Below are 12,316 nucleotides of genomic sequence, written 5' to 3' on the forward strand. Positions count from 1 at the left end.
CCCTTTCCTCCTCTGCGCTCCTCCCCACTGACCCGAGACTGTGCTCTGATGCACACTTGGTCCCCGGCTCCCTGCACTCTCTGCGCCTTCATTCAAAGCTGGAAGAAAGAAAATGGAGGCTGGACGCTCCAGGCCAGGACTGAACCAGAGAACCAGTCCTCCCGGTTTTAATCCCGCTGCCACCGCTGCAGCACTCAGGAGCCGGGCAGACAGGCAAGCAGCAGGGGCCTTGAGCAAGGTGACTGGTTCGTTGCTATTTGCCCTGGGGTGAGTGGGCTGGGTTCCGGGTGCATGAGGGTCAGAGACCAGAACAACGAACCAGCTGACCTGAGCTTCCTGGGCCTGCTTCTCTGAGCATGCAGAGGCCGCCCCCAGGTCCTGGGCAGCCTGAGTGTGCAAGAGAACACAGCCCTGCCTTCACCCCGTTAGCCAGAGGCCCGGGGCCCAAGTGCTTGGCAAACTCAGGCAAACCAGAGCCAGGCCGAAAGGTGCCAGTGTTTGCTGACTGAGGCAGCACTTCGAGGGGGAAAGCTTACCACAGAGAAACCACAGGTGTAAAAAAAGGTCATCACTGTCCCCCTGTAAAGTCTCTGCACTGCCTGGTGGGTCATAGTGAGGTTTTATAGAAAATGCTGGCCAGTGTAAGTGTCCCTTTGCTGGGGCTGACGTGGCCCCTTGCAGTTGCGAGGGAGCGGTCCCTGCCTCCACGCTAAATCCCCCCAGGGTATGAAAGTCTGTCCTGTTCAGCTTTCCTTTCCACTGCTCTGCTGAAGGCTGTAAGCTCCCCTGGGGCAAGGGCTCCAACACTCCACCCCACCCCTGCCCCCATCCTGCCCCCAGTGTTTGGGACTCCGTAGTCAGGCCATAGCTCTTCCATGCCTGCAAGCGAGTGAGCCAGAACAAGGTGCCAATGGCCACCGCCTAGTGCTGCCTAGAGCCCGCACCCTGCCCAGAAAAGACAAGTGCCCCTTTATCCCACACCTCACACCTCTCACCTTAGCCCCCAGTGGGCCCTCGGGCTGAGCTCGGAAGGAGCAGCTTCCCAGGACCAGTCGGCCTGTTCGCCCCGGGCAGGAGGGCCAGCCCCGCTTCAGGAAGTGGAGAGCTCTTCCGAAGCTTCCATTTTCCATGCTCTACTCCAACCTGTTGGCTAGTCCACTTCGCTTAGGGGACAGGCTGCAGAAGGCCTGCTAGTGAGGTTTGCTAGCACCCTTCCTACTGCCCGAGTCTCCTTCCCACTCAGGTGTGGAAGGCATCCTACAGGAAGGGCTCCACTTCCAGCCACAGGTCAGCTTCCCATGAGTCCTTCCTGCCTTCTGCGCCCAGGACACAGTGCGCAGCGGCGCCTCTGGGGCCATTTGGGTGAGGAATGAGGTCTCTCAGCGTCTCCGCCTCCGCCCTGCCCGGCCCTCCCACCGAGGCGGTAGGTATAAGAAAGCCCTTGTCCTGAGCCCTCCCTGAGCTTTTCCTCTCCTCCTGGCCCAGCCAGCTGCCACCCTGCTGGCCTGCTGTTTGTCCGGTGCTCCCCAGCCTCTGCCACTCTGCCCCCAGCTGGGCACCAGCTGCTGCTCAGCTCTGCATACACGGGGCACCACCAGGCTTGAGTGGCCTTTTTCCAGGAGCCGGGAATACGCCCACAGCTGGTAACCCCACGGCTAGTAAATACCCCCATTTTCCTCTTCCGGAGCCAGGTATGGGGATTAATTAGTGGGAGACACTTGGGTTCATCCTGACTCTGGTCCCATGGGCTCTTCCAGGACAGGGGGCATTCCTGGTCATTCTTGGGAATTACGCACAGAGTGGGTTTGCCGTGGCTGGAGGCCCCAGACCTGCCTGCACATTTCCCTGTGCCTGGCACATCCCAGGGGGCTCTGCTCACCAAGAATGTCTGTCCTTGGGGGACTGAACGGTCCATGCAGCCGCCATACTCTCCCCTTGTGGCCACTCTCAGGTGCACAGAGCTTTGCACCCAAATCAGGGGCTCCCAGAAAGCTTGCTCCTGGTGCCGACTCCTCTTGATTAGGCACACTGGTCACCAGAGCTCCCAGGTTTGTCACTCCTGAGCTGCAGACAGGAGCCCTTGCTTGGCCCAAAGGCCTTATTCTCAGCTAGATGAGCTTCTGTGAGGCCGAGTCCCAGGCCCACCGGGGCCCATGCAGCCCAGAGCTCATCCTCTACTTCAGGAACCCGGTTCCCACCAAAACCGCTCAGGGAAAGGCCCCAAGCAGGACCCTCCAACCTTGGTGTGTGATGCCAGGGAAAGAGCAAACTACACTGCGTGAGCCTTGCTTCTTGGTGGGGCCCCAGTGCTTTAGAAACCCGAGCTCACTGGGCCTGACGTCCCTGGAACCACCCAGGTCATGAACGCTGCAGGGGAGTCTGAGGTCTGTGAGGAAACATGGTGCTCTCAGCCAGGCAGCCCCCTGAATCCGGCCTGAGGCTGAGTTTCAGAGTCAGAATCTGTGCCAAGTCGAGCTCAGCACAGGGGCGTGACTTGGATCCGGGGACCCAGCGGATGCACCATAAATATCTGGGGGATGCACACATGAGGGGAGTGTCCCAGAGGTGGTGGGGCCTCCTGGAGGGGCGTCCTGGTGGCACTGGCACGGCCCAGCAGCAAGGGGAGTTAAAGGCAGGAATAGCAGAAATAAGCATTTCTCTGGCCAGGGAGCCAGAGGCCACCTTGGACAGGGGTGCTTCAAAATCCATCTGGGAAGGGAGTGGCAGTTTGGGCGGGGCGTGGGGCTCCTTAGCCTGGGAACCCACAGCTGCCCGCCCTGTCCCAGGTGGTGGGCAACCTGGACACCTTGGCACCCCACCCCGCCAGGGAGGCCCGCGCCGCCGTGGCAGCAGGGACCTTACCTTGGCCGTCCTCTGGGCCCCGAGCTCCCTGATGCAGGCCGGTGCTTGCCTCTAGCCCAGGAAGCGGCACTCCCTTCGGGCAAAAAAGAAAAAAAAAGGAACAGAAAAAGAAAACCTCAGTGCTTTTCTCGCCCAGCCGCTTCTCCCGAAGGCTCCTGGTTGGTGTCGTCTTGCCTCTGTGGGCACATAGCCTTCTCCCTCTAGCAGCTTACTCACTGGTGTGGAGGCGGGGCACCCACACCAGAGCACGTCCTGTGGGGTCAGGGGTCCGAGGCGCTGGCTTGAGCACCAGCCTGATCAGCGGCCCCGCTGTGTCCTGAGTATGGGGGAGCGGAGCCCTGGGCACCATCCTTCCCAGGGATGCACCCGTGAGAGCTCGGTGGAGGACACACGTAGGTGCTGACGGGCACTGCACCGAGAGGGACAGAATTCCTGGTAGGAAGCTGTTTCCTTAGTGCCTTAGTGATTAGGGCTGTCAGAAGAGGAGGCAGCCCAAGCACCGTCTGGTGTCCCCGGCAGGTTGGCTTCCATCCTTGGACCACCCCCTACCCGGGCACCCTGCCGTATCTCTGTCCCGTGGACTCAGTGGGGCCTGGGTCTGTCTGAGCTGGAGCTGCCCCTCACCTGCTCAGGCCAGGCGCCTGGTGTCCTTTTCCACAGCACCCATCTCGGGGCCTGGGCGGGCCCAGCATCAGTCAGGAAGAACTGCTGCCAAATCCCCCATCCCCAGCCTCTGCCAGCTCCCCTGCGGTCCGCTCTCACACACACACCTGCTCCTCTCACACACACGTGGGGCCACACCCGGCGCAGAGGCACCTACCTGCCCAGGCCAGCCTAAGCCAATCCAGCCTCGTTCTCCAAATGCCACTCTGACCCTAGGAGCTGCTCATTTACAGAAATAGCCCGTAGGAGGTGAGTTCAAAGCCAGCCCGGGAGGACGCCAGTCAGCATGGACCAGACTCCCCTTCTCCCGACACCTCCAGAGGACAGGCAGCCTCATCACCATATCTGCTGCTGCACTTTGCCGGCCGACATCTCTCCCCGGCCCCTCAGGCCCCTACAGCGTCTTCCATATCCTTAGCGGGGGGCGGCAGACTCCTGGCAGGTCCCATCTTCCTTGGAGCCCCAGGTAGGGAGGGGAGAGCTAGAAGGGGCGGGACTCAGGTGCAGCTCCAAGTTTCCAGTTCCCAAAATAATCAGATGCAAAAGAGAAGGAAGAAACCCCCAGGCCAGCGGTGACTCAGTGCCCGTGGGCCGGCTTAGTCACCTGGATGGCTGCTGCTGGCTCCTGGCACGTCAGGCAGGGAGCGACGCCCTCCCCCCTGCTGCCGGCAGCAGGCTGTCAAAGGGAGCATGGCCAAGGAGCCCCAGCTGGCCCAGGGCTCCTGGCAGGCGGCGCTGGCGGGCTCTGGCCTCCACCCCAGCCGCGCCCCCCTCCTCCACGGAACACCTCGGCTCACTTTGGGATTTCTCCATTAAATCCTCAGGCATCAACCCGCTCTCGTTTGGGGCGCCGAGCGGCTCCAACGTTGCTTGGCAATTTTGATATCGTCGGAGGTTGCCATGGGGAGGAGGGTGATGTCACTGACACAAAAAACCCACTGAATTTACAAATCAGCTGGGGCTGGAGCTATTTATAAAAACACGTTTTTTTCCTGCCTGCCTTTACGGAGGGGGAGGTGGGGGGAAGGGCTGCCTGCCCAGCTCAGCGCAAGCCTCCCTCAGCCCCTGGGAAGCCAGACCTCCCAGGCTCCCCACCCCCAGAGCTGCAGGATTCGGAATTTGGGGTTGGGACCTGGCTGCCCGGCCACAGCTGGCTGAGCTCGCCTTTAGGGGTCTCGGCTGGTTTTGCTGTGAAGGGTGAGAGAGCGGCACGCAGGGGGTGGCGGGCAGCATGGGTACCGGCTTCTGGGGTCGGCAGGGACCCATTGTTTCCCAGACCCTGATCAGAAACAGGGGCCTTTGCAGGTGGGAACTTGAGCTCCCCAGGGGCCAGGCAGAGCTCAGCCTTCTACAGTGCCCTCCCGGTCCCTGGACCCACCTGTCCCCTCACTGGCTCCTTTTCTTCTCCCAGTGCCCAAGCCCAGTCTCGGCCCCCGCTCCTCTCTCCTACACTAGCCCACACTCCCGCTGGAACACCATCCTCTCCGTGGCTTTGGCCATCGACCTGGAAATGCTCACTCCAGAGCCCAAGTCACAGCTGCCCCAGTGTAGGCACCACCCTGATCTGCCAGTTCCCACACCAGTGCCCACTGCTGCTGAAGATGGAAACCCACCGTTCCCCTTGACGCTTCTGATCCCCAGCCCAAGGTGGCACTAAGCTGTTTGCGTTATTTTTGAAAACTTTTTCATGAATTTTCTTCCATAGGGAAACAATGTGGCGTTTGGTTAAAAGCCCAGGTTCTGAGTTTTTCCTCCTGAGTTCACATCCCAGCTTTACCGTTCATCAGCTGAGTTACCTTTAGCGTGTTATTTAACCACCTGGACCTCAATTTCCTCATCCATAAAATGGGGATGATTTCACCTGCCTATAGGGTTGTGGGAAATAAATGAACGAAGCTCCTGGCACAGGAACTGCTCATCCTGAGAGCTCAGAAAACATCAATGTTCTTCTCAGCTTTCAGCTCCATGGCTGTGCTGTTTGTGGCTCATTCTTATCCACACACCAAACAGCAGCAGGTCAATCTTCCAAACCATGACTCCAGTCACCTCCCATGTAACAGTCTCAGGCTGCACACACAGACATTTTGATTGAGCTGCACAGCACTGGACCATGTGGCATTAATCATAAAAACTCAGTTAGGTTTTCTAATGACCAGCCATCTTGAGCAGGAAAGGGACTTTTTGACAGCCATCAGGTAACTAACTCCCAGCACTGATGAGAAGTCTGGAGAATCAAGTCCAGGACAGAAGCCGGGCAGCCCTGAGGTCTCTAGACATCGGACCTAACTCCACAGTCTCCACGCTTCCCCCACCTGGACGGAAGGTGCTCCCACCACGCGCTCCACCTGATGCACCTGGGCACCTGGTCCAAGAGCAGGGGGAGGGGGGTCTGGCTGGAGGCTCAGGTCACATGTCCACCTCTGGCCTGGCGGAGGGGAGGGTAGCCTGGTCAAGTGTTCCCATTACCCACATGAGGTGGGGAAGAAGATTAGGGTGCTGGAGGCCAAAAACCAGCCAAGGGTCACCATGGGTCTTGGCTACTTTTTCTCATCCTTTAAAATTCCTGAGCGTGATAATCCGTCATTGTCGATTCTGTTTGTCTTGTCTGCAGGGACTTCTGAAAGCTGATGCCTGCACAGACTGGAACTTGTTCCTCTACCATCATGTTGCATGGCTTCTTGATTTGGTGAGGACACCTGACAACCTAGATCCCTTTCCTCACAGGTTGTAGAAAAGGGGGATCTGCCAGCCAATGGAAGAAATCCTGCAAAGCCTTGGCTGCCTGTTGTAGGAGGCAGTTGGCCAGATGCCTGTGTTCTTGGGCCAGTGGTATGCCCTGTGCCCTTCCTTATCCCAGCAGAGTCACCTCTGCTAACCCCAGCAGGCTGCGTTCTCGAGGGCAGGAAACCCAGCATGGTGCCCGGTACATAGTAGATGCCCTCGCAAACTTTGTTGAATGAGTGAATGCATGAAGCGGTTCTGTGCTCTGGTCACCCTTACTTGGAATACAGTGAATCACAGCTGAAAGGGACTCTAGAATCATCAGCCCTGCCCCGCCTTCTGCAGGTGAGAAAACTGCAGCCCCCAGAGATTAAGTGACTCAGCAAAGCCACAGAGGAAATTAGAGGCAGAGTCGGACTGCAACTCTGCTTTCCTCCTCACAGGCCCGTTGTTCCCTTTGCGGCCCACGCAGCCCGTTCTAGGTCAAGCCCCGAGTGTGACGTATCTGTAATTGAGTCCAAGGCAGCAGCGGTGCTGTCACTGTGGGCATTTCTGCCTTTTACTCTTGGCTCCCAGGAAGTGGCAGCATGTGAATCAGCCAAAATGGTGTTTTTACAATTACTTAAAGTCTTTCACTTTACTCTCCATTTTGCTTTTGAAAATAGAGATATACTTAAAGCCTCAAAAGCAACTTGCCTCATCTGTACCATTTTGGTGAGTCAGGTTCCGTTGGATTGACTGCTTATACTGAAATGTCCCACTGCATGGCTTTAAACAAATCGTCTGGGGATGGGTTTGGAAAGCCCCTCTAACAGCGAAGTCCTCACATTTTCATAGAGGAATACTTCCCCGGCTTTCCCTAAGAATAACAAGTTTCAGAAACAAAGTCTAGGGTTCCAGTGTGTGGGAAAAATGCCTTTTTACTGCCAACTTTTTCTCGATCTTTAGATTCTTCCCCACACTTCCCGCCCCCCTTGTGCTGTGTGTATAGAGGGTGCTTCACACGGGCCTTTCTGACGGCTGTGTGGGCCTGTCTCCACCTGCCTACACTCGTCAGCATCTCTCGCCGCAGGGCCAGGAAGGGAGGAACAGATCTGCCTGCCTTCACCCCCTACCATCCCAAGCTGGGGCAGGCTCCAGAAAGGAAGGGCTGGTATTAAGGAGCAGGTATTGTCACTGGGGCCTGTGACCTGCATTCCAGGGCTGGTATTACCTCAGAGGTGCCCCTCAGCCCTGGGCCTCCAGGTAAGAGGCAGGGGCCCCACCTTCAAGAGGTTTTCCCAAATGGCTTCCCACAGGGCAGGTGGGGCTCCCAGGGAGCAGATGCCTCCAGGGAACCCACCCACCCTTCAAGGTGTTGGTAGCAAAAGGGAGAGTGACCAATCGAGTCCTGGGGGTGGTCCTCAGTGGGAAGGAAGCATCAGGGCCTTGTCAGACAGGGATGCTTGGGCCCCTTCTGTGCCTCTCCTCCTGCCCTGCTCCTTCTCCCTCCTGTGGGTGTGGAGGGGGGCAGGGAGGCCAGGGTAATGGGGTATTCTGGTAGCGGGGCAAGGTGTGTGGAAGACAGCTGGCAGGGGGCCGAGAGTGTGACTGGCAGAATTCTCTCCACCACGCTCCATGGAGTAGGAGTGCCTGCTGGGCTGCGTATTAGGGAATTTCTCCAGGAACTCTCCTTCAACAAAAGCATATTGCAAAAGCCCCGGAGGAGTTACTACTGCTGCTGGCCAACGGCCTTGCTGCCCTGCCACTGTCCCTCTGGCCTTGATCAGAAGGCCCAACGCTGGCCCTCTGCCTAGAAGCAAAGAGGGAATGACAAGGCCTTCCGGTAGCCCAGGCTGGGCTGCAGAACCTGCCTGCACGCTGATGGGCAGGGGAGGTGGGGAGGAAGCCAAGGGGCCGCGGCACAGACTGAGGGAAGACAGGGATTGTTCCCTGAGAAGCTGGTCTAGCGTCCCCCATGCTTCCACCCCGCAGTGCCCCGGCTTCTGGGGCAACTGGGGGAAGCAAGAAGAAAGGGTAATAGGGTTGTGGCCAAGGGGGAGCAGACCCAGAGAAGATGGCAGTGTTAGCAGATGGCCTGGGAAGCGGAAGGTGGGCACCGCCTCGTATGGTCTTCCCTTCTTGCTCCGTTTGTCACAACGCTGCTGGGGACGTGAGGGAGGGAAGCGTAGACCTGAATCTCATCAGGATTCAGAGTGACCCTGGCTAGGGCGTCTGCTGTTAACCTCCAGGGTTTCCTCTCTGGAGAAACAGGAATTTTCAAGTAAGTGAGTAGGGAATGGAATTCTTTTTCCAGAATCAGGTCTATGGAATTGTGAGACTTCCTGGTTTCGTGAGATGGAGGTGGCCGCAGAAGAAAACACTTTTATCAAGCACTCACCATGTTCCTGGCATAGGACGGCTAGGCTCTTTCCACCTGTTAGTTCACTGAATCCTCAAAACACCAAGGTTTTCTTTTTTTTTTTTTTTTAAATCCCAGTCCGTACAGATGAGGAGTCTGAGGCTCAGAGTGTTTAAACAACTTTCCCCAGATCAGCTAGAAAGTGGCAAAGCCAGGATCTGTGCCGAGGCAGGAACTCCCTGGGGAGCTCTGGCATGACTGTTTCTGGGAGACACTGCACAGATGGCTGAAGGGAGCCACTCAGTTGGGGTCTGGCCACAGCATGCTCTGACGGGGCTGAGTGCTGCCTCTGGCTGGCTTTCACTGCTGTGCCACAAGGACAAGGCCTTTAGACTTCAGGGGGCAGTCAGCCCTCAACGCCCAGTTCAGCTGCTGGCAGCAGGCCCAGCAGCGGCATTTCCCATAGATAAGCCTTCCTGGGAGCTGCCTCAATGGGAGGGGCTGGCCCCCCTCTGTCAGAGCAGGGAAAAGGAGGGACGAGCAGAAACTGGCTGGGACAGTTCAAACTTCACGTGAGACACAGTGAAAAAGAAAAGCCTTCTGTCAGGGAAATGGGTGCCCCCTCTTCACTGTGGCACATATAGCCTTAGAAGTGAATTCGGCTGGTCTCCGGGGGGCTTTAGGGGGTTGACCCTGAGGGGTTAATGGTAACATGAGGGCTGGCTCAGAAACTGGTCAGAGCAGAGTTACAAACTGCAGAGTCCCAAGTACATAGGCCTTTGCAAGTCCAGGCCCAGTCCCCCAGGAGCAGAGCCTTCCTGCCACACCTGAGCTTCAGCTGCGATGAGCAAGGGCTAGTGATAAATCTGGCAGCACAAGTGATGGCAAAGCAGCAAAAGGACATATATGGAGGATTCCCACTGTGTCAAAGACTGGCTAAAAACTCATTTTCTTGAGCACATATTATAGGCTATGCACTGTGCTAAGCCTATGCCACACAATAACTCATTAAATCCTCACAACAATCCAATTAATGAATCCATTCAATAAATATCTACTGAGTGCCTGCTGGGTACGAAGCTCTGTGCTGGGTGCTGGGAATAACTTCATGAAAAAGACAAGTCTCTGTCCTCATGAAGTTTACAATCTATGTGAGAATTATTACTATCCCATTTCAGAGGTGAAGAAACGAAGACCTCCTGAAGTTAACTTACTTGCTCAGGTCACTAAGTGACAGGGCAGGGGTCTGAACCCAGGCGATCTGTTTCAGAGTCCAGGATGCTATTTTCCTATCAAGTTATGCCTTTTTTCTTCCCAGCACCACCCATGCAGCAGACACTACTGGTTGCCTCTCTAAATCCATCTCATGTCCCTTCTTACTTGCTGGAAGAAACCCAACTTATTTGGATGTGTACTCCTCTCCTTCCTGTATGCTCAGGGAAGGGCCCCTCCCCAGCACCAGCCCTAGGGGTGAATCTAGATTAGTTTAAACCAATCTTGCTAATTCCCTTCCTTTTGCCAGGGATTGGTTTAGGCCCTAGGCATGTGACAACCGAGACAGGAGTGCAAGTTTTCTGGGAGAGTTTTTGGGAAAAATTTCCTTGTGCTGCTCCAAGTTGTTGAGCTTGCTGTGGTAGCCAACTGGGTTCTAGAAGGGGACCAGCCTGAGGACAAAAGCCAACATGCTCAGGATGGCAGAATAGGTGGAAACAATGTGGGTCTTCCATGAATTGCTGGGTTCAGGCTGTTATCTGAGATAACAGATATTCTTACCCTTTACGCTAGTTTTGATTTTCTGATTTTTGCAGCTGAAAACTACCCGATACGGACCAGCTCCAATCCCTGCCATGCCCTGATGGCTCCCAGGACACCCTAACCCATGCTGACCCTCACTTCTTCAGTGTCCTAACACATCTGCTCCATCTGCTTTACCTTGAGATGTCCTTTGATTTATTTCTCTCTATATTCTCTTGGCTTTTAACCTGTAATATCCTGTTCTGTTAACTAAATTATAAACTCCCTGAAGGGAGAGGGCATGCCTTACATTTCTTTATATCCTTCATGGTGCCTGTCATTAAATGTGGAGCCCTAATAGAGTTTAAAAACATTCACTGGCTAAACATCTTTGCTACATTCCAAGAGATTATTTGCTGTCCTGAAGGGGGTAAATGAACATGTATCAACAGAGTAAAACAGGAGTCAACAGGTTGCAGCTGGAGGCCTGAGTGAATGTCAGGCATCTCCATTGTAGCTTAGATTCCACAATGGATTACACCAGCTCCGGCTGCCTCCTGTGCCCGGCTCTGGGCTGGCTGCTGGGCAGACAGAGACAAATCCACTGCTTGCCAGGAGCCATGAAATTTTCATGTTTAGCAAATATACTGTGTTATTAATTCTCACAACAGCCCTTTGGGGTAGAAGCCTCAGCACTAATTTATAGATGGCAGATTGACCTGCCCTGATCAAGAAGCCAGTATGGAGCAGAACTGGGGTTGGAGCCCAGGTTTTCCAGTTCATGAATCGAATTTATAGGGCTTCCTATGTTCTGTCTTTCCTTTTTCCTATTAAGCAAGTGGTCACTCTTTATCCACTGGCTCAGGACAGGGATGTAGCAGAGGGTAATATAGAAATAGTTCTGAAAGCCTAAGCTCTAGCAGCAAGAGTCTCAGGAAGAGACTAAATGTCTTGGCCTTAAATGGGGTGAGTAGACCCTGCTCCCTAAGCCAGATAGTGCTTCCCCTGGTGGGGGAGAGGAGTGAGATGCATCTGCAGGTGGCTAGAGGGAAGGGATCTGCATCTTGCTTCCCACTAATGTGGGCAGCAAGACCTGCCTGTTACGTACTGTCAGAGCAAACAGGACCAGAGGCAGCATTTAAGATTCCTGTGCTCTGAACATGGCACAGAAGCAGCAGAGAGCTGCGAGCCAGAGACCACCTTTGGACTGAAGCAGCCTTGTGGGCTGAAGACAGGACTAGATGGACCTTCCTGATAGCTTGGTACCTGGCTTATCTTGAGACCGTCTTCTTGAAGTACAAATACTTGGTTCCCTGAAGGTCACTCCCAGTAGAAACTCATTTCCCCTTTAGATTAGAGAACACCATGTTTCTTTCACCTACCTTTATTATATTATAGATTTAGCCGTACTCTGTACTGTAAATTAATTCAAACGACAGTAAGGCTCCAATCTAGCTGGGATTCTAATCTACTCGAGAGGTTTCTAGAGAACTTTAGACCACATTAGAACTAAATCAATACAAACATCTACAAGCATTGTACTAAAAGCTTTATTTAGTTCTCAAAACTTTGTAAAGTAGGCACTCAGGTTATCCTCATTTCATAGAGGACAATACTGGCTCAGAGAGGGTAAGTAACTTGTTCATTGTCACACAGCCAGGATTCAAACCCAGGCATTCTGGCTGTAGAGGCAGCATCTCTAACCATGTTATTAGCATTTGGTTTGGCACCATAGGCAAGGGGCCATCTCAATACTGAGGAGGTTCTAGCAGGCCCTGGGCCTGTGAAGTTGACCCCCTATAATGTGAGCACCACGTGCAAGATGTAACTAGAGTATAAAAAGACACAGTTCTGGGCTTCTCTGGTGGCGCAGTGGTTGAGAATCTGCCTGCCAATGCAGGGGACACGGGTTCAAGCCCTGGTCTGGGAAGATCCCACATGCCGCGGAGCAACTAGGCCCGTGAGCCACAATTGCTGAGCCTGCCCTCCGCAACA

The 12,316-nt window shown here is 54.9% G+C and overlaps 1 protein-coding gene across 1 annotated transcript in view; it reads right to left on the bottom strand.

Annotated features, from left to right (window-relative positions):
- The window catches only part of PAK6 (p21 (RAC1) activated kinase 6), a 34,280-nt gene extending 30,533 nt beyond the window's left edge, over nucleotides 1–3,747 (bottom strand). The window contains exons 1-2 of the mRNA XM_057543644.1: nucleotides 3,683–3,747; nucleotides 2,863–2,935 (exon numbers count right to left, since the gene is read on the bottom strand). The gene's annotated coding sequence lies outside the window, so the exon portion shown is untranslated. The remainder of the gene's footprint in view (nucleotides 1–2,862; nucleotides 2,936–3,682) is intronic.
- Between the last annotated feature and the right edge of the window lie 8,569 nt (nucleotides 3,748–12,316).

The sequence above is a fragment of the Balaenoptera acutorostrata genome, chromosome 3, assembly GCF_949987535.1.
Source record: "Balaenoptera acutorostrata chromosome 3, mBalAcu1.1, whole genome shotgun sequence".
Lineage (NCBI taxonomy): Eukaryota > Metazoa > Chordata > Mammalia > Artiodactyla > Balaenopteridae > Balaenoptera > Balaenoptera acutorostrata.